This window comes from Chaetodon trifascialis, chromosome 2, assembly GCF_039877785.1.
Source record: "Chaetodon trifascialis isolate fChaTrf1 chromosome 2, fChaTrf1.hap1, whole genome shotgun sequence".
NCBI lineage: Eukaryota > Metazoa > Chordata > Actinopteri > Chaetodontiformes > Chaetodontidae > Chaetodon > Chaetodon trifascialis.
This window is the reverse complement of record NC_092057.1, coordinates 9,059,318-9,086,333: the sequence shown is the minus strand read 5'-3', so window position 1 is coordinate 9,086,333 and position 27,016 is coordinate 9,059,318. Positions and strand designations below refer to the sequence as shown.

Sequence of the window (27,016 nt, the reverse complement as noted above, 5' to 3'; positions counted from 1 at the left end):
GTGCTGAAAAGCACATGATGTTGACCACATTGTTTTCAAAATGAAGCGAGTGAAAGGATCGGCTATCTGGAACTTTTTCACACTACCTCAGCCTACAAACTCGATGACTACTTGCAATACCTGCGCATTAAATGTTCCAAGGGGCGGTGGTAAAACGTCAAGTTATGATACAACCACAAAGCTCTCACGCATTGGGCTTGAGACACATGCATTTGAACCCGTTCACATGCTCAAATGCCACACCTTGTATTTCTCAGGGAGAGAAATTACCAGGATAACGCCCACCAAGTTGTGCCGCTATTTTTTGTAACAGTGGAACAGGTAGAGGAATTAGTGATGCGTCGGTCGTGGACGCTTTTTGAAGTGAGCGATTGGAGCAGGCTCCTGCCCGGGAGCCAGAGCAGGAGCCCCTTTGTTTTTTATTGTTTTTTTCTCGACTTTTTTTCTGTTCAAGCTGGATGTGACTGGTCAACTACATGATGTGTGACGGCTTCTGTGTCTGTGCACTCAGTAGGAGGGGGAGGGGTAGGGGTTACAGACACAGATACACACACACACCTGCACTAAAATATGCTGAATTAAACAAATATTTTTATTGGTACGAATTTATGTGTCATTCATGAGATCAGACCCCCGTCCCCATTTAAAAAATAGGAAAGAAATGTTTAAGTCAAGTCTGATGGACAAAAGAATGATCACAGTCTTTTCTACACAATGAGAAATACCATTTGTTAGGTAATTCAGCGCTGTATCAGTATGGGATCAATATCGGCCGATTACTAAACCTCAGATATCGGTATCGGAGATGAAAAAAGCGGATTGGTGCATCCCTAATCTGAAAGTTACATCACTTACATGATGAACAAAGAATATGATTTCATGCTACATGACGGCGACAACTAAGTCAGAACTTTCTGATGCAATGGCAAAACATTTTTTCCTCTGAGGTTGTAAATATTGTTCCAAATGAGTAGAATTATAGGTTTTGAGGAACAATCAGAGATGAGCCCTCACAGGATGCTGTCAATGCTTCTACAAAAAACAGAGTTTATTGTCAAATAGAGACATACTGTCCCACCGGATGCTGACTGATGTGTCTGGATCAGAATAACACATTACTCAGTCCTTTTATGCCTCAACCTGAATAATTAATACTCGTTCAAAGTGACCCAATACAAATGTAAAATGTTCTAAAGTACCTAACTCTATATTGTGCTTTCAGTCCTTTGTCATGGCAGAATTTCTTCTTTACTGAGGGGTTAAAAAAAAAAGAAGTTACTCTTTTGACTTTACCCAAGTCTCCGGGCTGTAAAGTAGATGATGCCCATCTTAACCTTCTCCACCATCTTCTGTCTCCTTGTGGAGTTGTATCTCTGGACTGTTGGATGTTCACATAAAACTTTGTAAACATCAGTCAAGCTGAGGGAGAAGTGACCAAAGCTACAGCTGAAGGTCCATTTTTAGATTGTATTTGTTCTGGTTGCCCAGATGCCACCAGGAAAAGCATGATTGTAAGGTAGTTGGATTTGTAATTAGAGGTTACTCAACAGATTACATTAAGATAAACCTATAGAATGCACTGTTAAAGATTTAACTAATGGTTCACAACTTTTTTTGGCTTGCCTTACAAAAAGCAGTCGGGCCCCTTGTCATGTTTCAGATGTCTGTGAGTTTGTTATCATTTACACCAGAGAGACATTTTGTATGAAGTAGCAGTTCAGCCAATTTCTCAGATGGTTTCACTCAAATAATTGTTCAGTCATGGGGGATATTTTACTGCAGAATTAATTTTACTTTTGATACTTAAGTACATTTTGCTGCTAATATTTTTATACTCAAGTAAGACATTATTGTATTGTACTTACAGCATGTCAAAGATCTTAATATCACATCCACCTGTTTTTATTTGCTCAGTCTAGTCTGTATGCCTCCAGGCAGCAAAAACAAGTCTCCAGTCTTCCCTAATGAGATGTTATATTGTTACCATTATTCCATTATGATGTCATTGCCAGTAATTCTTCTCTACATGGAGACAGCAACTAATGGAAACTTAACAGCAGAATGCAAACCCACCAGCATAGATTGTCTGTCTCATTATGATTTCTGTTGTTCTAAATTGTGACATAAGTGTGCTCTGTTTGCAGTCCTCTCAAACATAATGTTAGATGATGATGGTGGTTCTCTGGCTGCCATTTGCTGTTGTGAGAATTTCAAGCTACCTGTTAGCATTAAGAGCAGGAAAGATAAGCACCTTACCTCCCAGCATCAAGGTTCTTCACCACTGTCAGTTTTAGGTTCAGTCTGGATGTTATAGCGACACTGCAGAGCATTCTTGGTCTCTTCCGGAAAAGCATCAAGCTTGTACAAGCACAACTGATGTACACCAGAGACACGTCTTGATATATAAATCCAGTTTTCTAAGATTTTCTTTTCCTGGAGCTAATGAGTGAGTATTTTACTTATCACTGTCCAATGAGCCATAGGGTCTGAAAAGATTTCATAAATTTGGAGTGGTCAGGATTTCTCAGCCCACAGAGAATCATGAAAACATGAATATCACCACAGTTAAAGACTTTGACCTCCTGACTGCAAAAAAACAGCCCATCCTCACCAGAAAAATGCTCGTGTAGGTTGTCTGTACAACATCTATTGTTAGGCAGCGACCTCCAGTGGCTGTAGTAGTTATGATGGGAGCAAAGGAAGAAGTCAGGTAGCATAAAGAGCAAGAAAGTCTGAATGGAGAAGATGAAGTGGATTGATGGGTCAAACAAGAATACATGACTTTCATCAAGGAGACTGCTGTTCATTTCCTGTGGGAAACCGTCATTATTGACTTAATTTAACTTACATAATCCTATTTAGGAACCTAACCCAGATATAACCCCCACACACAAAACACCACCCCATGCCCATGTGCGACGCCCTAAAATTACAAAAACCACACAGCTGCCACCAGCTCGACAAGCACGATTTTTTGAGCCCACCCACACCGTTATCCGTCACTAAAAGTGCAACGAGCCCTGCGCCCGATCGACACCAGGTGGCGCAAGACTCATCTGACGGCCACTGATTCGAGGAGGCACTGTCTTGGATGTCTGTGAATAGCCAAAGAAAGCCAGTATGCTAATTTGCTGTTGAATTGCCACACCCCCAACTAGGACCGTGAATTTCCGCTAAAACAAACCAAATTCAAATACAAATACAAAGTTTACGGTTTTAAGGCTCGCAATACTGTTATTTGAAACATTGAGTGGCTTGTTCATGATTTCAATTTACATATTCTGCAAAAAAAAACTAAAATCACTAATTTAAAAAAATAAATAAATTGATTTTTCATTGTTTACTCAACTTCCGCCGGGCCGACTTGTTACTGGATTTTTCGTGGCAGGTCACATTTGTATATAAATTATTTGATCAAAGCAATACTTTTACCTTTTGATATTGTGGTAGCAAAATTTGATTTACATGCTTTTGTGAATAATAATGGTTACTGATCTGACTGCACAAGATTATGAGGATTATCAAACAAATTAGTTTCATGCAAAAGGTGAATAATGTGAAATTTAAGCATAAATCAGATAAGTTTTTTTAATACAACTTTAAAGACACTTCCTTATTTTGTTATTGTCCTTGTGCTGCAGATAATTTAAAAAGGATTTAATGTGATTTTCAGATCTTGCACATCTGTGGTCTTATCAGAATTGTCACGTGAGAAACAGATTGTATTAAATAAACTGAATTGGTTAATCCTTGGGCTGCATGGTGGAGCAGCAGGTAGTGCGCGTGCCTCACAGCAAGAAGGTTGCTGGTTCGATCCCCGGGCGAGGCCTTTCTGTGTGAAGTTTGCATGTTCTTCCCGTGCATGCGTGGGTTCTCTCCGGGTACTGGCTTCCTCCCACAGACCAAAAACATGCTCATTAGGTTAATTGGTGACTCTAAAATTGCCCCTAAGTGTGAGCGTGAATGGTTGTCTGTGTATATATGTTGCCCTGCGATCGACTGGCGACCGGTCCAGGGTGTACCCCGCCTCTCGCCGGTTGACAGCTGGGATAGGCTCCAGCCCCCCCGCAACCCCGAAAGGGATAGGCGGTATAGAAAATGGATGGATGGATGGATGGTTAATCCTTGATTTTGATGTACAACAGCAAAAATATCTTATGGACAAACTGAATTGATGAGACTCTTTTGTGATGTGACAAGTTTGAAAAGAGTCCCAGCACATTTCTTGTGCAAGATGTCAAACACTGTATGACCTTGTTAAACATCTACTCTGTAACAGGTAAGGTTAGCAGTGCTACCTGAATGCAGAAGTCTTTCAGAGTCTTAGGTGAGGCTGGCTTGATGCTCTGCCTGGACCAAGCGACAGTTTCAGAAATTGACAGTCACACTCAGAAGCAGATCTAGGACAGACAAGGCAACAAATGTTGTCAGGCACAGAAGGCTGAGGTAATTACCAGAGTGCAGAAGAGCCGACAAAGTCAAAAGCAGGCAGGGTTAATAATGAGAAGGCAGTCCGTTGGTAATTGCTGGACAGTCTTGCATGAAAGCGAACAGTCTGGAAATGGGTGAGAGTGGGAGAGCCGTTTAAATATTGCACTGATTGAAGATGAGTCTCAGTGTGTGCTCAGGTGATTGGGCAGGTGGGCGTGGCTGAGTGCTCAAGGTTGCTGGCTTAGCAGGTGTGCAGATGAGGGAGAGAGTGGCAGCAGGTTAGGAGCTGGCAGACTGTGACACAACTTGCTTGTTGTCCATATAATAATTATTTTGGAAACCTTAATGTTCTGTTGGACCAAATAGACCCTCGGTCACACGTTGCCCAAAAGTCTCATTTAAAGGGCTCTTGCATTTTGGTAGAAGCAATCTTATTGTACTCTTGATTCTCATTTTAATTATACATCCGAGGCTATGTAAGCAGCTCTATGAGGCTAATCTTAGGCCAGTGGTGCTTTGATGTAAATGCTGATGTCACCGTGCTAACATGCTCACAATGGGAATGCTAATATCCTTATGCTATGCAAGCTACCATGTTCGCATCTGACTTTAACATGTTGCAAGATAATATTTGTGAAGTAGCACTAAAAGTACAGCAGATGTGTGTCTGGGCGTAGCTCTTACACTCAACTACTGTACATTTGCAAAAGACTGAACTCAGTATTTATATTCAGACACACTTAATATTTTTGCCAAACATATCTGGAAGCTGTAACCCTTTTAAAATACTGAAGACTGCAGTATTCGGTAAGGTCAAACAGCTGAAAGGCAAATGTTAAACTGGTTGCTCCAAGTGGTGGAAGTAGACCAAGCAAACCAAGGAATGTCAAAGCCCAGCAAAAGTTTATAAGAACATATGTGTTTGGAATGAATTCTTAATATTACATAGAGTGGTCTCTGTGACATTTCAGAAGTCCAATTATTCAATCAATTAAATAGCCTGGCACTCACAATTTGCACAATTGGAAAAAAAAGATTTATAGAAAGCTTCAATTGATGGCCTAAATGTTGAGTCATTTTCATTGTTTCTTATTTTAATTAAACGCAGGCAGAAAATCAATAGAGACTGTTAGAAAGCTGGGGATAAAAAAGTTGTTTTTGAATTAAATATAATCCTGCTGTTCCCTGTGGCTTTTTTGAGGCATCCAGTCAATGTTGGCGAAGAGTGATGTCCTCTAAATGCAGGGAAAAAGTATAATTTTATGTAATTTAATTTAAAACAGATATTGTCACAGCATAAACACAAATGGACAAAACCCAAATCCAGGGAAGGGTGGATCAGGATAGAGAGCAAGTACTGTCATGATCGGGTCACAGGTTTGGACTAATTAGTGCACAGCTACTTGGCCTCTTGTTAAAGTGTCCTTGAGAAAGACTCTGAACCCTTACAATGCTCACTCACTTAGTAAGACTGCCAAATTAGACATGGATGACACCTTAAACATTAAGCTCCACTGTGAAGCTTTTCACCATACAGCAGTGAAATGTGCTACTAGTCCTAATCTGAGCCTCCTTAGTGGGATCCTGAACCAAAAGTTGTCTCATTTTGATGAGCTGTTCTCTATGACATGATGTAATTTGACCATTACCTGCTGTAGTTTAAAATGATTGTGTAATTTGCACAAATATTTTACTTGGATATAGTGAGGGAATTTGCAAAAGACACATTCAAAAAACAGTTGTAAAAATGAATGCAGCAGAGACTGAGATATCCTAACTTTGAGCCTGTAGTATGGTTCATTCTCCAAAAATCCTAGAACTTACCCTTCCCATACTGCAGTTTAATATCTTTCGCAATACTTCACTGCCTCGGAAAAGTCCACATCTTTCAAATTTTGCATACCATACTAGCAGCTCTGTGAGGCTATACTTAGAAACATCTTATTTTAGCCTGTTAGCATGCTAATGCTTGTTAAGTAGTGCATAGGGAATAGTTAGTTTTGAAGGTATACGCTCATAAATCAGCATTTAGGGAAAATATTATTTTTGATCTGATGATGGTGCTGGGTGAAAACATCAGTGGGGCTAGAGAAAAGGTCACCAGATGCATTAATGGTCATCCTCTAGGGACAATAAACGTCAAAATTCAAAGCTAAGCAAAATTTATGCTAAGCTAGGCTAACCATATCCTGACTTACATACTTAAGGAATAGTTCAACAGTTCATGTGACCTCGGTGACCCCTAGATGTGAATGAGGACCGCCCACCAGTCAGTTAGAACTTAAGCCTCTTGGGTGAGATGCAAAGATGTATTGAGGTTAGTAACAGAGAACATTTTGGGCAATTAGACTTGAACATTTGCATTAAGCGTAGGCTCATATGAAGATAAGAGATAGGACAGGCAACCCTGGAGTCTAGACGCTGCTGGTGGTGGAAGTCGAAGACTGACAAGACTGCTTTAAATTAATGGAATAAATGTTCTTTTACCATGAAAGAAATGTGGCAGGATCCACCTGTGTATCAGCCAGGGGAGTCAGCGGAATGGCCACAAGAGGAGAAAGCATTAGATTAGAGGAAAAAAGAGAAAAAAAAACAAAAAAAACAAGACAAGATGATATATTTTTATTGAACCCAGAGGCAAACTTGAGTGTTATTTTACAGCAAATAAGTCTAAAGAGCACACACTCATCACTAGTGCTAACTAAAGGCAACCAAAACAGCACTCATGCATAATGTAGAGATGTAAAATTGCTCACCCTGACTGATAAAATGTGAAGCCCCACCCCCCACCCCTCAAGGCATTATTGAAGCCCACCTGGTGAACTGCTCTGCTCAGGCACTGCTGGGGTAGCTGGCTGGCTACCGCTGGTCTCTCCTATCTCCTCACTGCCCGCAGGGCCTTAGAGGTTCAGCAGGCCCTTGGGACAATGCTGGGAGTATCGGCAGGAGGAGGAGGTATCATGGGCCTGCTTCTGCATCTGCAGATACTTGCTCCTGGCTGGTAAACACAGAAGCCTGATGAGAAATAGACAGTAAAATAAACTGTAAACAGAAATATGCATTGATTCTTGTTTCAACAACACGTTCATTCATGTAATTTTTGGCCACTGGGCCAAACTTGGATTTTTTGGGGCCTCAAGGCATTCCTGAAGGACATCTCAAGGTCAGCAGAGATAAAGTGGATTCACCAGTCACTTGAATCAGAGGCATAAAACTCATCATTCTGCAGCATACACGCCCCCAGCACACACTCAAATTCCATACGAGATTATTTCCCTTGGGAATAATCTGCAGCATGGTGATATCTATCCATTTTCAAGCATGGAGCTAAAGAGTACTGACATATCATTTATCATGAAACAAGAAGTTGCTCATCTCCAAAAGCTACAATGAGCGGACATGAATGCAAAACAAAACTTCTGAAACGATTAACATACAGATCATGTCAGTGTAATATACTGCTTGGGTCATATGCAATTTATCTGCAAATTACTGCTTTTGAAAGCAGGCTTAAAAGTCAAGATTGTTTTGTCAGCTGACACTAGTATAGAACAGAGGGCATTTCTCAACACAATCATTCTTGAATGGATAACTAATTGGGTCTGCCAGGTACAGATTCAGGGAACCGAGAGCTTAAGGGGTTGTCCAAAACCAGGAAAGCGTCTTGTTGAGGTGTAGTCACTCAAAGTCATGCACAGTTACACACATTAGTAAGCAAAAAGCAAAAATGCTACCATCACATGTTGGGGATGATTCTCCCCTCTGTAGAAACATGTTTAGGCTTGGTTTTCCTGACTGGTGCCATGCAATGGGAAGCGGGAGACTTCAGCCCATCTTCATCAGATCTCTAGTGACTGTGCTAATTATGGTGGAAGTGAGCAGCAAAATTAGGCCAATGCGGAAGTGCCAAAAACTGCAGTTCCGTCAACCACTTGAGGCTGGCACCATAAGCGAGTCAATCTCCATACCCCCATACTAAGGTGTAAAATTATGTATAACTATGGGAATGGCTGCTTTGAGTGACAGTTTGCCACTAGCTTTCAGCAACAAGACTTCATTTGGCCACGCTCCACCTTTTTTCCCGTTTTTGTATTACTGTATCTGAGAGTTTTTCGAGTCAGGTACTGTCACTGAGCTTCATAATGGCTCTTCAGAAACCTATGACTACGTCCATGTTTTATACAGTTCATGGATGGAAGCAGTGTCTCATAATCCATCCATGTGATCAAAAATTGAAACTAGTGCCTTTCTCCTTTAAATTCTACATTACTGTCACTCTCATCCAGTCACATGAAGAGACCTGAGTCATCATGGTTTGGGTCTTTAAGGTGTGAAATAGCACTTTTAGATCACAAACGCATATCTCCTCTTCATCTCATAGTCTAAGAAGTGAACGAATCTTAGGAAGGAGAACCTGCCTCCCAATTGAATTTATTTATTAATCTGGAATTAACCAGCGACAAACTGCAGTGAACATTTACGACTTTCGCAGAGTTGACTGCGTGTATTACTGTGATTATTAATGACTCCTGAAGAGCTTTGTCCCAGTCAGCAGTTTCTGCATGTCACAGAAAAGAATGCATGTGCAATTTACTCAGGGCTTTTATCCACTCATTCATATTTACACTGATACAATACCTACATAATAACTCCTAACCACTTTCATCACAAGTGGTTTATGAAGCAGTTAGCTGGTTGATTGATTAAACATTAAAATGCTGCAATTAATTGGAAATAACTGTCAATGACTAAAAACTCTTCATTAAATGTTAACAATATCTGATTAAAATTTTAAAAATTATCATCAGATTAAAACTATTCACTACTGTTAGCCACTTCATCACAGTGTTTTTCAGACCTTGCCTGCTCCAAGATGCGCCCAAGATGTAGAAAATCTGCATTCAGGTCAAGGATTTTGTGTTGTTTTTTTTTTTTTTTACCTCAATCAGTTAACAGTGCATCATGCGCAAGTGCTAATGGTAGAGTCTCTTCTCAGATGTGTCTTTGAAAGAGTAGTTATGATGACCTTCAGAAAGGCAAGTTGTTACTTATATACTCAAAGCTTTGCAGAAAGGGTTATGAACTGCATTTCTTGGCAAACTTGCTGTGAACTGCAGTTTTGTAATCTGCTGCCTATAAACGACAGTTGTCCTTTGGATGACACTGAATATATCTACAAGCTTTCAACGCAGTCACACACACACACCTGTTAAGAGGTCTCTTCTGACAGTGCAGAGGTCTGGTCCTCTGTCTTGCACTGATCTGAAATGACATTCACTTTAAGGCAGAGATCAAAATAGATCAATCGCTGTGTCCAATGAAAGGAGTGAGAATTAACTGTTATCATACTTCTTCCCTGTATACCTTTAAAGATATTTTTAATACAATCGTGTTACCTAAAAATTCCATTATACACATAATTTCCAGTTTATTAGGTACACCCAGCTATAGCTTCACAGTTTTATTCTCCTCCATTTGCAGCAATGATTAAATCATTATATCATGATGCGAGAGTAATGCCATTTTATATAGAGAAAAACAGATTTGAATACTCACAATACAAGCCACAGGATTGAATTTTGGATAGCATGTCCACACAGCCCAGATGGCAATTTCACAATAACTCTGTGACTTTATTCCATAAAACAGTCATGACCTGACTTCCTCTCTGATTTTCAGCAACTCTGTGTACAAAGGAAAGGTGTTCCACAGCATGGCACCAGTGTAAAAAGGAGCTTCTGGCAACATTATTTACTCAAGGCACTTTACATCAGTGCATGCTGGCCCTGGTATTATAGCAATGCTGAGTGTGTACTATTGTTATCTGTGAACACAAGTATCAAGGAGCATACCCATTAATAATTCATCAACATTAACTCATCACTACCAACATTAGTTCAAGGGGACACATTTAATTATACAGAATAAGATTATTTGCATCACTTGCAGTTTGTTCTTAAATATAGTTGTCAAACCACTATACCAAGCAGAACAGGCATAGTCAAAATGATGACACAAGTTATACAGTACTTGCAGTATATACAACATAAATATAGCTGTCAAAGACTTTCTGCAAATCAGACATTCAGAATTCTTCTTAAAAATACAATGAAAAAAAATAATGAAGCCATTTCCAGATCACATGGGCACGTTCCCTTAGAAAGGTGCTGGAATAAGATCCAATTTAGTTGCTTTGTTAGTGAGCAGTTCCACTGAGATAGGACTTATCTCAAAGTTGCAATCCAAACACATAATAGAAGTATGAAAATAATTTAACTGAACAAGTTTTGCTACAATAGGAGACTCTTAATGCAATACATCTCTAAAGGTTCATAAAAGTTTGTTCATTTAGAAAGTCTTTTACAGATGCCATCAGCAGTTCAATGCCAATTCCAATCCTTCCATCTGAAGATCTGCTTGTGGATTGAATGTTAGATCACTTCTTGTAAACAAACATACCTCACCGCCATTTCTATTTCAGCCACACTAATAGAGCAACCAGTGTGTTAAGTTCCTACATCTTTAATGGAACGATCAACCCATGTCTGTCATTGACAATGGCAGCTTTTGAAATAATTGTGAGGTACTTTATCTCATCAGATTTAGGCAGCAAGCTCGTCACATTAATGTGAATAAAGTGAAGTTCACTCTGATTTAGTGGATCAAATGCTTTCCACGTGTCAAATGATCCTTTTACCAAGACATTGTCTCCTACGGGCTACAAGGATCAAACACATCCGTGGAACACATTTCCTTCAAGGGACTTTTATTGCACACCAGAGGAATGTCAGAGTCACGAATCACCAGGTCACAAGTCTTTCACTTGATGTTTCAACATTTAATATGAACAAATTCATCACAGAAATCACAAGTAAGTGCTTTAGCCTAATCCATCACCGCCTTCCCACAGCTAAGGTTATTTCATGCGTCGTTTGGGCTGAGACACCAGTGAATGCATCCGGAAGGCAATAGGTAGATAGATAGATGTGACGCCACCTGTGTCAACTTGCTGCTTGCCTCTGGATCTAATAGCCTTGCCAGAGAAGCTGGGCTAAAGTTGCACAGTGATCCAGACTTCACTGCCATACCCCTGAGCATTTGCTTTAACTCGACAGTCTTTTCCCAGAGACTCTTGGACAAAGGCACACTTACTAGGACATTGACACATAAACTAACGTTGCTGCCAGCCCTCACTGACACCTGCTGCCATCTTTAAGGCATTAGTGAGAATTTGTTGCGCTACCCAAATGAGCTGTGTGCTGGGGACACATAGAAGGAGCTCCGTATGTCCGTCCACCAACATTTTCATCTAAGAGAGAGCAACTAAATTATTAACTGTGCTGCACTACAGTAGATTTCTTTAAAATATTTGCACTGGCTAATTCATATTTGGAGTTGCTGCAGATTCTTGTGCGCTATCTTTGTGAAACGAATGAAACAGAGCTGTGGAATGAAATGGAGTATGCAGACAGATATTAAGTTTCGAAATATTTTGGTTTATAATTTACAAACTTTTTATGAGTTTTCAGTTAGTTTTTGGTGAGTGAGCAAGAAAATGAATTAAGAATGGAGAGAGAAGGGAGGAAACAACTGACAGGAGATGTGGAGGCTGGTGAAATGAGGTGGATAAATGAGGTCCTAAGAAAAAAGGTGGAGATGGTTAAGAAGTAGGATGAGATGATAATTAGATTACAATGACAATGATAGTGGATTGCAGGAGAAACAAGAGGACAGATAAAATCAACACTTTTTGTTCCTTTTGTAATTTTGTGTTTATAATTGTAAACAAAATGCAAATTCATTGATTTTTTTAACCTTAAAGCGGCATATTAGACTGACCTCTGAATTGCTGACCATATCTCCCATTTGATCAGTGAATCAAAACAGTCTGATGCTGTGCTTATGTTTCCACCGGCTCAAGAAACCAATCACGGCTTCATTGGCAGGATTAAGAATGGGGACGGCAGTGCATAGCTAGCTAGCTTGCTCCCCAGCTGCATCCATGCAATTTGGCAAAAGTCAAAAGGTTGTGGCCTGTAATTAATTGCTCGAGCTGAGTCAAAGACGTGAGAATTTAACAAATCAGCCTCTAGAAAACATATCAATTAAAAACTGGAATCACATCAACAATCCTTACAGACATTTAATACAGAGGAACAGTTCAACAGTTGCCACAACATACACACATTGTTTATTTTTACAACTCATTTGGTCTCTGATTTCTGGTCTAAATTTCAGACAAGAGAATGATTCCCACTTGCAGGTTCACTTGCTGCAAGAATTTGTCTTGTGTCAATATTTTGGCAGAAAAGCAGAGAAAACCATGAATGTGTGTACAAAACTTCATGGTAATCCATCAGATATTTGTTGAAATATTGGACCAGCCTGGACCAAAGTGGTGGACCCTCTGACCACAAAACCAATATTGGCACCCGTAGAGCCACACTGCCACCATAGCCAGAAACTATGACTGATTGGTCATTGTTTGTATTTTGCCATTTAAGATTTTGACAGTAAGTCTATTCACTAGATGTTGAGAGAAATATTTTAAAGTGCAGTGGTCCTGGAAGACAGCCGAAGATGAGATCTCAGATAAAAAACAAATACAGAGCTCTTGACATCTGGCAGACAGAAGAGACAGATACAGGAACACAAGACTTTGCCGACTTTGACTTGGGCACAAAAAGAGAGCCGGATGTAGAGTCTTATCTTGGCTAATGTGTCTAGCTCCCCTTGGCCTTCTGTGTCTGTGGGTGCTCCTTAAGAGCTGGACGAAAGACGACAGACTGGAGGAGAAATACAGAGTAGAGAGAGAGAGAATAACAGCTGAATCAGGGAGAAATGGGGCCAAAAGTGGGAGCCGCCCTCACCTAATGAAGCACCATAAATTTAATAGACAACCTCCTTTTCTCTCTTTCTTCTTTATCCTTAACTCACTCTTTCTACCAGCTGCTGCGGAAACAGCGCGTGTTCGCATACACACACACACACACACACACACACACACACACACACACACATACAGAATTGTATATTCAATAGCTGCCTTTACAGTATCAGCTTTACTGGAAATAATACTGTTCCATGGAAACATGCCAGACCAGTGGCTTCACACTCAAACACTCCGGCAAACATTAATGCCCTGTGACTGGCATGTTCTCATGCATCTGCATCTGAATAAATCCTTACACAACAATGACATCTGCTGGGCAGATGAGTGAAACTATGTTTTGCACACGAGTTGAAGAGATTGCATTTGAGCTTAAAGCTCTACTTGTTCATTTGGAGAAAATAACAAGAACAAATGAGGTTTAAGATCACATTAAGTTCTAATCAAGTCTCATATTAGGAGCATGTATAAGACAAACTCCAGTTACAGGTTTGGATGACAGCCAAAACTGTTGAAAGGGAAAAAGATAGACTCATCTTTATTTATTAACAGGATTATTATTGCTCTAGCAATCCTGAATCACCCCGTGGTTTTATTTATCTTGTGTCTGCTGCAGCTCCTAATAAATCTTGAATCTCTTTGCCTAATTCAAAATGTCTGAACCATTTTGAATGGTGCAGGTTTAAATGGTTGCAAATGAAGAAACCATGTCACTCCAGTGGAAGAATTTTTCTTAAACCCAGCCCAGGGGTCTTCATAAGGACAATGACAAAGATGTCAGTATTAGCTGTCAACAAGTCAAGCCAAGAGCTCTGAGCAGCATGAAATTTTTAAAGTCGGACGAGCCATGTCTTTTAGGCTTATAAAGAATAAAACAAGGCTGCAGAATGTCTGACAGAGAAGCATAAGGTATAGAAAAAAAATCTAAAATCACATTTAATGTACTCATGCATACGTTAAATCATTTAAAACGGCAGAGATTGATTGAGAGGAAAATCACAAGAGTTATTTATGTGATTTGACTTGTCAGTTCAATCTTCCTGATTTAACGTTTAGTAAGCTTCAATTTGTACCTCTGTAGTTTGCTGTTGCTATTATGTGGTAAAACTTTACATTTCCCCTTAAATTTAAATTCATCTCAGGTTGGGAAAGCTGCTAAAACAGGATTTTGACTATAATGGACCACTGAGTAAAAGCCAAACTAATGAAATTCATCTCGGGTTAGCAGCTTTCTAAATCCGGGTGACTCCATTTCACAATAAATCTGCTTAAAGTGTAGACAGCTCAAGTGAATAAATGCTTGTGAAATCCTTCTCTGTTAAAGAACCAAGTCTCCGTCCTTGACTGTGTGAATGTGACTCTGACTGGCTTTTGTGCTGAGCAGCTCATTTCACCAGCCTTTATCCCTTTCATTGGCCATCCTCACAAATCAGCAAATTTGGCTTTAATAACTGATGCGACACATCAGCTTAACATTAAAGGAAGTATTTCTCAGAGATTGAAAAACATAATCCCCAGTGTCTTATTGCTATTATCTGACATAAAACACATTTCAAAAAGTTTTTTTTTTTTTCTTTCAAGAACAAACAAGAGAGTTCATTGTATTGTCACTGATGTCTGTATGCTCATGGAGGGAGAATGCCCGACAGAGGTCCAACAAATGTATCTGTAATGAACTCAGGTGTGGAAATACAAAAACCTTTTTCTTTTACTTGATGTTCACGGGTAAAATGAGAAACTTACTCTGCATGCATAAAGCCATTTTAATGATTAGGTGAAATGAAAGTACAGATGTAGTTTAAAGGAAGAATTTGGGTCTTGTTTTTTATAGTTCATATGCATATCCTATCATTTGCAATAACATTTTGTTGAGATCAGAACATGGCCATATGGCTCGATGTCAAGCTATATAAACTAACCTGAATCATAAAGCTCCCATGTTGTAGAAAGTGAGATGTCTAGATTTTTTAATCATAAAGCAGGTCTAGGTGCAATATAAATACTGTGAAAGTGTCAAACCACTTAGAAACAATGAGTTTCAGACTGAGGGTGAATAAAGTTGCTGGACAGTATTGGAAAAATAATGTGTTTTTCAAAATATTAAAGCATGTAAGTGTCTTTACCCTTTAGATATATCCTTCAATTATCTATTATACTTTAACGATGAATAACTATGAGCATACAGAAAGTGCAGTAGGTCAAAGTTTAACGGGAAAGCTGACATCTAACTTTGTGATTATTGGACTCCAAGATGGCATCAATTTGTTCCAAAAAAAGTTGTTCACCCACCATGCGAAAGTTTTCTACCTTCTTATTACGTACTTTACCATTTTTTCCCCTGAACCTCGCAACTAGGCTCCCTTAGACCAGGCTAATGTAGCATGGTGCAATATGAGAATAATGCTTATTGGACCACTGGGATATCTTGTTGTACTATTGTTGACCAGAAAATATGTTATGTATCTTATTTTTTTTGTCATAGATTTATCATCTGACCTCTTCAGCCATAGTGTCTAATGCTTATCTATTTTCTTTTTACAGTCACATAGTACTCCCCATTTGTTTTCATACTTATTCTCCATTTCATTGTCTCTCTCTTGCCCACTCATGTTTTCAATCAATACACTATTCCTTCTGCCTGTTTTGCTGCCAGCCTATTTCTCTCCATCTGTCTGTCAGTCTGTTTGTTCTTCCTCTCTGTACAGTATATACCACGCTTGGCTTACTCCACTTCCATTCCTGTTGCTCTCCTCTGGCAGATTGTTGTGTTTGTCACACAAATGCTTATTGCAAACAGTTTCTTTGGAGCCAAAAATCATTGCGTTGGCTGAATTAGCCTAGACTGATGGAGTCAAGGACTGTAAACATCAAAGCTGAAAAAGATTAATACTGGTGTTAGCTTTAGCTGTGCTAGCATGCCTTCTGGTTCTCTACTAATTGAAATAACATCATCCAGTCTTGTTTATAAATTCAAGTTATTTATGGTAGATTGGGAAAAAACACTTTCATATTAGTCCCCTGTTTGTAATTGCAACTGGGATATGGAAAGTGTCTGACTCAACATTTTATTTTGGCATAAGCATGTTCTGGAAAAGAGACCAACTCCTTTAATTAGTTAAGGCAGTGTGTGTTTGTGCTCAACTGGTCGCTTTTTGTACAAGAATGATTTAAAACAGTTATAAACCGCCTCCCCCAAAAAAACAGCTGTATAGGATGTCTGTGCAAGCAGTTTATTACAGCCCATATTTTGTTTATTTTTAGGAGATCAGGTGACGTATAAGGAACGCCAAAGTCTGTGAAGGGAGGAGGTCGAGTTGGAATAATGGGTCAAACACAGGACTTTTACCCAGGACATAGCTGTTTGTGCCCCATGTGAAACCAGAAGTCAGTGTTTAACTGTTTTAACTTATGTACGTATGTTACCTTTTGTTATGTACATAAGTTAGCTATATAAGTTCAGTTACATACTTAACGTATCTTTTTCCTGAACCTAGCAAAGTAGTTTTGATGGCTTAAGTTAACAACTTAAACCATATGTTCATTATTGTTACCATGATGTAACCAAACATGACAGTTTCATAATGTTAACCATTATTTTGGTCCAATACACCTGTCACAGGTACTCTCAATGGTCGTATAGTCTGTTGTTTTGGAGAGTGGCCATATACTCTATGTAAATTTGGGGGGGTCATTGGCAAACGTCCTATTCTGACATTTAAGTATACAGTAAGGAAATGTTGTTTAGTTCTGTAGTTGGCCACAGAAAAACTGCAGCACCAGAATAACCTCCATTGATATATATCTGTGGAAACATCTAATGGACAGCAGATAAATCCCAATGCTGAAAGTGTTGTGGCTCAGAGGTTAAACATGTCCTGGACCCAATGTCTCTACTGAATGCTGAGGTGAATTCAGTATTGATCATCTCCTCTAACTCTAGAACTCTAGAAATGTCTTGACTTCCTTTAAAGTGTGTTTCTTCTCACCTTGTTTTTTTAGGCATGTATTTATCATCTGACCTCATATTTTCAACCATACTGTTTAATGCTTATCTATTTTCTTTTTACATTCACATAGTGCTTTTGTTTTGTTGTGTTTTGTTTTTTACTCATTCTCAATATCATTGTCTCTCTCTTGCCCACCCATCTTTTCAATCAATACACTATTCCTTCTGCCTGTTTTGCTGCCAGCCTATTTCTCTCCATCTGTCTGTCAGTCTGTTCTTCCTTTCTGTACAATATACACCACACTTGGCTTGCTCCACTTCCATTCCTGTTGCTCTTCTCCTGCAGATTGTTGTGTTTGTCATACAAATGCTTATCGCAAGCAGTTTCTGTAGAGCCAAAAATCATTGCATTGGCTAAATTAACCTAGATTGAGTCAAGAACTGTAAATATCAATGGACTGAAGCCCACTGAAAAAGACAAACATTGGATTTAGGTGTCCTAGTATGCCACACCAGTCCCCTGGTTGTAATTACAGCTATGATATGGGAAGTGTTTGGATTTGAGCATGTTCTGGAAAAGAGAGCCAACTCTTTTAATTAGTCTAGGCAGTGCGTGTTTTTGTGCTCAACTGGTCACTTTTTATACAATAATGAACTAAATCAGTTAAAACCAGAAAACAGAGCCAAACAGGCTATTAGCAAACTGCTACAAATATTCAGCAGGCTGCCACAATAAAAAAATAAATAAATTTATGCTATGTTTTATCTTCTTTCAATTCTGCTGACATATAATGAAAGCAACATGAACAAGTATTATTTACTAGCCCAGAATAACCAGCCCAAGTTATACCAGTTGCCTTTGTTCAGGAAGGGGAGCAAGTAGGTAGGTAGATTCCACCAAGGACCAGACAACTGGACTTGAAGACATTCTAGAAAATGTTTCATCTCTCATTCAAGAGGCTTCTTCAGTTCTCAATGACTGGTAGGGTGTCCCAGGCATTTGTCCTCTTGCAGAGTCGTTCATGCCTTTGGAGTCGTTGACCTACCCAGCATCATCTGAGTCATTAGGGTCCCAAGAGTCATGTTGTGAGCGGCTGTTAAGCTGCATGGGGAGCATTGTGAGTGGTGTTGTAGACCACCTCCTGTGATGGTCTTTCCAGTTGGTCTTTCCAGTTTGATGGAGATGGCTTCTTTCAATCTTCTTTCAACCATTGTACATTATTGTACTTAGATGAGTGTCCCTTGTTCTTAAGATGTAGGTGAACTGCTGAGTCTTGACCTGAGGTGTTGGCTCTCCTGTGTTGTGCCATGCGGGGGACTGCCACGTCGCAGCGCTTGGAACCTGGAACCACTGCCCATCAGCCCACCAGTCAGCGAGGGACAACATATTGGTGAGGACCGTCGACCGGTGCCTGCTCACGACGCACAGGTAGCCCATGACGTATTCCATGAGGGTGGCGTGTTCCGTAGCCCTCATGCCGAAAGAGGACAACATGCCTGAAAAACAAAACGAGGCGGGCGCATCAGAGAGAGAGAGAGAAAGGAAGGACGCATGGAGAAATAGAGGCATTGCACAGGGCGTCGTTGTCGCCCAGACAGAAGCTCAGCCTCTTCCGTTTGAGCTGCTCCCATCTGTGCAGCATGACCCGGATCTCCTCTGAACTGGTGTCCCTCTGGGAAAAGGCCGGTCCTTCTGACGGCGCCTAGGCCTTCTTCCTGTCCATCCTCAGGGCCTTCATCTTGAGTTTGCACGTCTCTTACGCCACGTCCCTCTCGGGCAGGGCCACATAATAGTTTTCTGCCGTACTGGGGTTGTGGCACATGGCCCGCACCACCTTCCACTTCTCGCTCTCTGCCAGGTGCCTCTCGGCCTAAGATTCAGGGAAAACAGAAAGACCGACGGTGTCCCACTGGGGTACTTGTTCCAATGGGTGTCCTGGAGGTACTTGTCGAGGCGCACCAAGCTCTTAATCCAGAGGGTCCGTGGTCCTAGGGTGGGAAAAAGAAAGATGGGTCAGACAGACGGATGTATGAGTAGATGAGAATGTGGAATCTGCTGTGGCCCTCCAGATTCCACATTCTCATCTACTCAATGTAAAGGGCCTCCCCTGTCGCTGGTGGGAAGGATCTAAGGTTTATGGTCAGAGTCAGGGGCGCATGCAAGTGCTCGTGCACCCACACACACGTACACAAACACATGCCCACACCCCAGACCCCTGACCCCTGAAATGGGCATGGGAAAATGCACGCACGCAGACACACACTCACTCACTCACACACTCCATCATTCACTCACACGCACGAAAGAAAGCAAGCAAGAAAGAAAGAAAGCAAGCAAGCACACACACACTCACTCACAGTGAAAGAAAGAAAGAGTAGTATTAAGATCATGGCACACCGATTTGCCAACCTGCTTCCTCTCCTTTTCAGAGAGGTGTTGGCCTCGAAACTCAAGACATTTAAAAAATGAAAAAAGTCTGTTGAGCATCTGTGTCTGAACACTTTTAATCAAGGTTCCCAATAAATCTATGACATCCACTCAACAGCATCTAAAATGTGTGTACACCAAATTTCGTACTTCTATCTAAAAACAAATGTCAACACATTCTCACTTCCAATTCCAGCCCCCAATCTGAGGATTCCAATTTCCAAATTCTAATGTATGGCCAAATCTCAATTTCCAAATTCTAATCTATGGCCAAATCTCAACTTCCAAATTATAATCTATGGACAGTTTCCAACATATAAAAAATTCTTACTAGAGTAGAGACACTGCTCAGGATCTTGTTGAAGTTGACAGTGCCCTTCATTCCAGCATCTGCCCAAACGAGTTGAAGGTAGTCACAGTCTTCAAAATCTGCTTGCCAAGAGTTGTGTGGAACACGTAGTCACTGCCCTGATCTTGTTTACAGCACTTGCCATTGGTCAGGTATTCAAGCCACCTGAACTCCTCATTGTTGAGGGGAAATGGAGCTTGACCAAATGAACGCAGTTTTGTGCTCATCCACCTTGGTGAATGAAATACAAAAAGTAAGTATATTTCTGAATACTGTGAAATGCTCACCTAAATGAAGATGCTAATGTTAATTTAATAATAATAATAACAATTTAATAATAAAAATATACTAACCTGAATTTGGAACCTCTTGCCATGATTTGAATTCTCATAGTTGGCCACATTTTCCTTGGTCATGTTGGTGAGTACAATGGATCTGTGTCTGCTGAGCACACACAGGTATCCCATGATGTAGCCCATGACCTTAGAATGCTCATCCTTCTGATTTCCATGGCAGGCTAAGCTTTCTGCAAAACATACAAAGATATATTTAAAAGATTACAGATTCACAAGCTACTGAAGATGGAATGCAGTGTAAATAATGACGTGTACTTACCAAGCAGTTGAAGAATTTGTTTCCTGGCAGCCATTGTTAATTCCCTTTCATGGACTGCAAGAAGCTGATCAGCTGTGAAGAGTGCAACATGCATCACAAATTTGAGGCTCCAAGTCTCAATTTATTTAGATGACAAAAAATATACTGGATACGTGTTGCAGCAGCCAAAGACAGGCGGACACCGGGACCTCATTGCAATGATTTTATTACTGTAATGGCTACTTACGTTTTCTATCTCTACAGTAGTCTGCCTGTCGTACACATCTGCTGCCGGAAAAACTACAACCTTGTTGCTAGTTTACTAGTCTACTGCTACAGTACAATACATCTGATTACCAGACGAGAAGAAGAAAACTTCTTCTATAAATTTTGGTCCTCAGCGCTTGACACACACTCACAAACACCACCTGCTGACGAAGACTGTGCAGCAAATTACCAAACTCCCGTTCTTTTAAGAAATAATCATGAACTATGAAAAAAATCTTGTAACAAAAATGAGAAAAAATGTCACTCTTAACAAAAAAAGTCCTGAAAAAAGTTACATTATCCTGAAAGTAAGATTTGTTAAAAACAGTAAAATTATCTGCAAGTGCAGTAAAAATACTCCCCTGGGGTCCCCTATAACCCCGACAAGAAAGGAATCACTCTCTGCCTAGGCACAGCTGAGGACGCCAGCAGCAAGAGACAGAGCGCTGCCACTCGAACCTTATTAATTTTGAAACAAGTTAGCCTGAAGAAGGTCCAGATAGGACTGAAACGTAGCTTTTTTCGGCTTGTTTCATTGACTTTGTTACATTTTTTGTCTTAATAAATAACGAGTGTCGTCCAAAGAAGTCTCCACTTCTCTGTCACTCTTAAGAGAACCAGCCACAAATTAGTGGTTTTTGGACTTTTCCACACACACTGTTCCTCACGCCATGCATTACTTCGACGAGGAAGACGGGTGGACTCGGGTAAGCTACCAGAGAGGCCGGCTACAGCAGCGCACTCAGCAGCCCTGGCGCTCCAACCGCCCGCCGTGAGGACCATCTCCTTACTCCCGCCGTGATCACCAGCCTCCCCCGGTGAAACCATCGTATGCCTCGGTAACCAGAGACTACTCCCGGTCAGCGAGTTCAGCGGACCCAGATATCACCACGCGGCAGCAGAAAGCTTCCCAGCGACACCGCAGCCTCTGTCGCGTAACAATGGATGCACCGTCGGCTATCAACAGAGGTTTCCCAGTCCTGCTGACAACAATCGCCGCAGGTATGACCACCACAATTACGGCGACAACGTCCAGCGACCGATGCAGAGACAGCAGCTGCTCCGCAGACCTGGCAACCGGCAGAGTGCACCCGCTTGGAATGCAGTCCAGTCACAGGACCCAAACTTCACCGATGAGGTTTGTGTTATCCATAAAATTATAAAATCGGCTCACCGTCTTATAAATGTTACGGAGGCTGATCCATCTCCAATAATTCAAAAAACAACTCAGAGTTTGGCTGGCTTTATTAAGCCAGCATCCCCCAATGATAACACGAGAATGTTATTAGAGGGAAATGCCCAAAACTGGCAATTTACTACTCTTCTCATACTACGCCAACAATATGAGGCTAGTACAGATCAAGAAATTTTTTTTTTTTTTTTCCCGACCCTGTTCCAAATCACGTCAGCCGGGGCAGGAAAAATCTGGGACACAGATTAAAAACTGAGACATTGCAGGAGGTCGAGGCTTTTTTACAGGCCAACCTTCCAGGCCGGACCCTGCTTCCCACTCCCACCAATGCCCAGAACATTGTACAGCCCAAGCCAGCTGTTCCTCCAGCGGGGCCCTCCCTCTCAGCCCTCCCACCAGCAGCCAAGCGCACCATCATCACCCAGGCGCAGGCACATACGTGCACGACTGTGGAGACACCGGCATTGGCTGCTCCACCCCCTCCATCATCTCCATCTCGTCCAGCTTTCATATGGGTCTACAATAATATCTGACCTGAGTGGAGGTGACGGCTCTTCATCCATGTTCCTGGGCTCTGAGGAGGATTCTCTCCCTCTCTCTCTTCTTCATTCTCCCTCTCTCCCCCCCCCTCCTCTCCTCCCTCTTCTCTCCCCGCTCCCAGCCCTGAACCTCAGAGACAGCAAGAAGCCAGCAGAGAGGATGAGGAGGTCGAGTGATTGGAGGAGGAGCCAAGGTCCTTTTAACCTAATACCACCATCAGGTTTGAGCCCCCCACATTAACTTACATCCCCTAGGTTTCCCAGTCCCACCTGGGATCTCCATATTCTCACCCCTGACATTACGTAAGACCAACCGGGACAATTCGACTCCTCAGGAGGACATCATTCGATCCACAGAAGAACTTGCAGTGGATATCCAGCGACGGCGAACTCTACACTCAGCATCTGTGGTATCCACATTCAAACCTAAAAGACTGAGAAGCAAACCTAAGGTATAATAAGGACATTGAATATTATCATTAGAAATATTAGTATTATAATTAGCACTATTGCTGTGATATTTATCATCATTGTCATTTTTCTTTCTCGACGCGATCCAAAATCCCTCTTTCCAAACAAGAAAGTGAAAACATTTACCTATTTTATTGTGCAACACTTTCTGTCGGTGGACAACCGCTTTCCTCTGGACCTTAGACATGAGTCTCTTCAGTTCATATAGAATTTTTGTGAAGTCTTTCTGTTTGAGCTCACTAGCCTTTTGGAATGAGTTTTCAATGTGTTTGAAGAACTTGCTCACTTGGATCAACATATTTTTGATTGTTGTAGATCCATAGCACTTCTCAAACAGGTATGTTGGCCAACTATGGAAAAAAGATTAGAAGTTACAAGTGAGTAAAGTTCCACCACCAGATTCCATATTCCAACTTTTCAAAATATCATAGATCCTAATTAGGAATTCATAGATAAGAATTTGTATTTGTTAGTATTGTGTGACAATGTCCACCTGCAACTGTGAGCAATTTGCTTCCAGCTGCTGCAACCTGGAAGCAAATTGCTCACAGTTGCATGTGGACATTGTTCATGGAACCACTCAAGACTTCATTTTGGCCACTCAAGTGCCCTCACAGGATGAATGACGAAAGCCCACTGTCACAGGACGGGGATGGATGGATGGACCCAGGCAGAGTGGTGTAAGGGAGTTGTTGACCCATAGTTAAACAAGAGCAACTGGAAGAGGACTTGTGGAACCCAGAAACAGGGGTGGAAGGAAGTAGCTGACTGATAGTTTCATAAGGGCCACTGGAGGAGGCTACGTTTTCATCATTCACATGATTCTCGACATGGGGGTGGAACATTGGTGAGTGGAATCATTTCCTGTGGGAAGATGATGATCATCACTCATTGAACCATCCAGAGAAAGGAAATTCTTCTTGCAAATATGTTGTCCACATTTGTTGCAACGGCGCGGGGGCACTTTTCTGCTGCGGTGGGATTGCTGCAGGTATTTAATAAACTCAGAAAAATATTTTATTTTCCTCATTAATAATGTATTATTTCACCCACCAGCAACTCATCCGCTATTAATCATAATGTTCATTTTTCTGGCCCGATCAGCTGATCCACAGACTGACCACAGATAATGATGGGACAAATGACTCGAGGCGTCGGAGCGTCTATCGAGCAAAAGTGGACGTGCCACATGAAGCCCCGATTTGAGGCTTGTATCGTTCTTGTGGAAATCACGTGACCGATGACAAACAAGGCCTCGGTTTGTGTGGGTGACATCACTGTCTCATTCCGAGTATCGCTTCCGTACAAAGCGGGTTCGAAATTCGTGCTTCTTTGTGGGTGTGTCTGCGTTTATGGTGGCATGGAGTGGAGTGTTTCAGGGTGTCTGTTGTGTAGAGTGAGTGCGTGTTCAGTAAATTATATAGGTAGATTATTAGTGAGTGAAATATATGATAGATAGATAGATAGATAGATAGATAGATAGATAGATAGATAGATAGATAGATAGATAGATAGATCAGTACTAGTGCCATTATCACAATTATTATTATTCATATTAGCTTCTGTTAGTTAAGGTACAATTACACCAAACCTAGCTGGAGGGCTTCTTCCTCTCTTTCTGTGGAGCCTCCAAGAAAAAGGAAGTCTTCTCCTGTCTGGGAGTATTTTGAAATGGTTGCTCACAACAAGGTATATGTCAATGATTATATGTTATTTGCACATCATCACAATATGGCCATATAATCTTAATTATTGTGTATTATTTTATGTCAAAGGTGAAATGCCTGCTGTGTCAGAAGGAGCTGACAAACAGCAACAATACATCCTCCATGCTGAGGCATTATAGAGCACTGCATGAGCATGTTCAACCTTCCAGCAGACCAGACAACAGCCAAAGTAATTAATGATCTTTTTAATCTTGTCATGTGTTTGGCACTTACAATTGACCAGTATTTCATTTTTCTCTTTAGATTCCAGTAAGCAACTGGTTGATGAGGCCCTGGTGAACATGGTCATTAAAGATATTCAACCATTTTCTATTGTGGAGGATGAGGGATTTAGGGAGCTCATCTGTGTGTTGGATCCCACCTATGTTCTCCCATCTAGAAAAGTAAGTGAATAAAGTGTTTTGTTGTTGCTCATGTAGTTTGAAATGAATAGTAACTACATTTCATTCCATCAGGCCTTGAAGCAAATGGTTGAGAAAAGATACCAAGAGGCCAAGGAGAAGGTGAAGGAACAGCTGCAAAATGCTGTAGCCGTTAGCCTCACTTCAGATATGTGGACCTCAATCAATATGGAGGCATACTTGGCAGTGACCTGTCATTACATTAATAACAATGACGAGCTCCACACAGTTTTGCTTGGAGTGCAGCACTTCCCTGAATGCCACACTGCTGACAATTTAGCTGCGGAGCACAAGAAAGTCATGGAGGAATGGGGCATAAATGGCAAGGTGAAATGCCTGGTGACCGATGGTGCAGCCAACATGGCTGCCTGTGTGCGAGCACTGAATATCAGGCATTCACTTTGCATAGCACATGTCATGAATTTAATGGTTAAAAAATCATTTGATGACGTAGCTGCCCTCAGTGACATGAGAAACAAGTGTATAATATATTTCAGAACAAGTATCACAGCAAGAGACAGCTGGTGCAAGTACAGCAACAGATGGGGAGACCAACACTGAAGTTGGTAATGGAAGTTGACACTCGCTGGAACAGCACTTTTCTGATGCTGGAGAGGCTTTTCCAGCTGAGAGAGCCAGTGGGGGCGGCCCTTGCCTCCTTGAGGACTGATCTCATGGCGCCAACTGTGTTGGAGAATGACACAGTAAAAAGACGCACTTCATGTTCTTGCCCCATTCCACCAGGCCACAGTTGAGCTTTCTGGTGAAAAGAGGGTGTCTGCTTCAAAAGTGATTCCACTGCTGAAGATGCTGAACCACACCATAATCAGCAAGTCAGAAGGCCTCATTTCAGACAGTGGAAGACAGCTGAGTGAGAACCTTCTCCAACGGGTCAATGCACATTCCTCACACGTTGAATCACAAAGTGTGATGACATTACCCACCTTATTGGACCCAAGGTTTAAAAAAACTGGGCTTCAAGGAAGACTTCAAGAGGCTATTACAAGGCTGAAATATGAATGTGCAAATATAATCAGGAACTCTGCAGCAAATTCTGCTAGTGGCACAACTTCAGCTAAGGTAGCAGCCTCTTCAGCAACAGCAACACCATCAACATCCATAACCAACAGTAAGAAGTCTGTTTCTTTGTTTTGTCAAAATTATCATTGATTGGTAGTAATGTGATTTGTTAATACCATTGTTAATGGGTTTTTTTCTTTTAACATTTATTAGATGACCTTTGGCATCTGCTGGACACAACAGTGAATCAAAGCTGAAGAAGCTCAAGTGACACAGCAGGTGCCACAGTGGAAGTGGATCGTTACTTAGCAGAGGTGAACCTCACAAGAACAGAAGACCCCCTTGCCTACTGGAGTAGACAAAAACACCAACATCCACACCATCACAAGCTGGCTCTCATGTTTTTATGTTGTCCTGCATCTTCTGAGAGATCATTGGCCTACGTGTGTCGGGGTGTTGCAGTAAACATTAATCAGAATCAGAAATCCTTTATTAATCCCCGAGGGGAAATTGTTTAAACTGGCGACCTGCACATTGTGCATTTGAGAAAAACGCGCGGGCCACACCAACACTAAACTTTGATGTCAAGTAGGGGGCCACAAAATATCTTTCATGAGTTTGAGACCCCTGATGTATGGGAACTCAAAAGTAATTAACCAATTTAGTCATCTGCATTCATGTGCATAAGTAAATTAAGCACATCCAGAAATTGTGATTTTTTTTTTTCCGCCATTTCCAGAAAGTTATGCAAAACAGTTTTT

General features: G+C 41.1%; 1 long non-coding RNA gene across 1 annotated transcript; it reads right to left on the bottom strand.

The window, feature by feature from the left end:
• Positions 1-20,417: 20,417 nt before the first annotated feature.
• LOC139338936 (uncharacterized) lies at positions 20,418-23,358 on the bottom strand. Its single transcript, XR_011602642.1, has 3 exons — positions 23,234-23,358; positions 20,660-20,731; positions 20,418-20,570 (listed from the first exon to the last, which is right to left on the bottom strand). It is a non-coding gene; the product is annotated as an uncharacterized lncRNA (long non-coding RNA).
• Between the last annotated feature and the right edge of the window lie 3,658 nt (positions 23,359-27,016).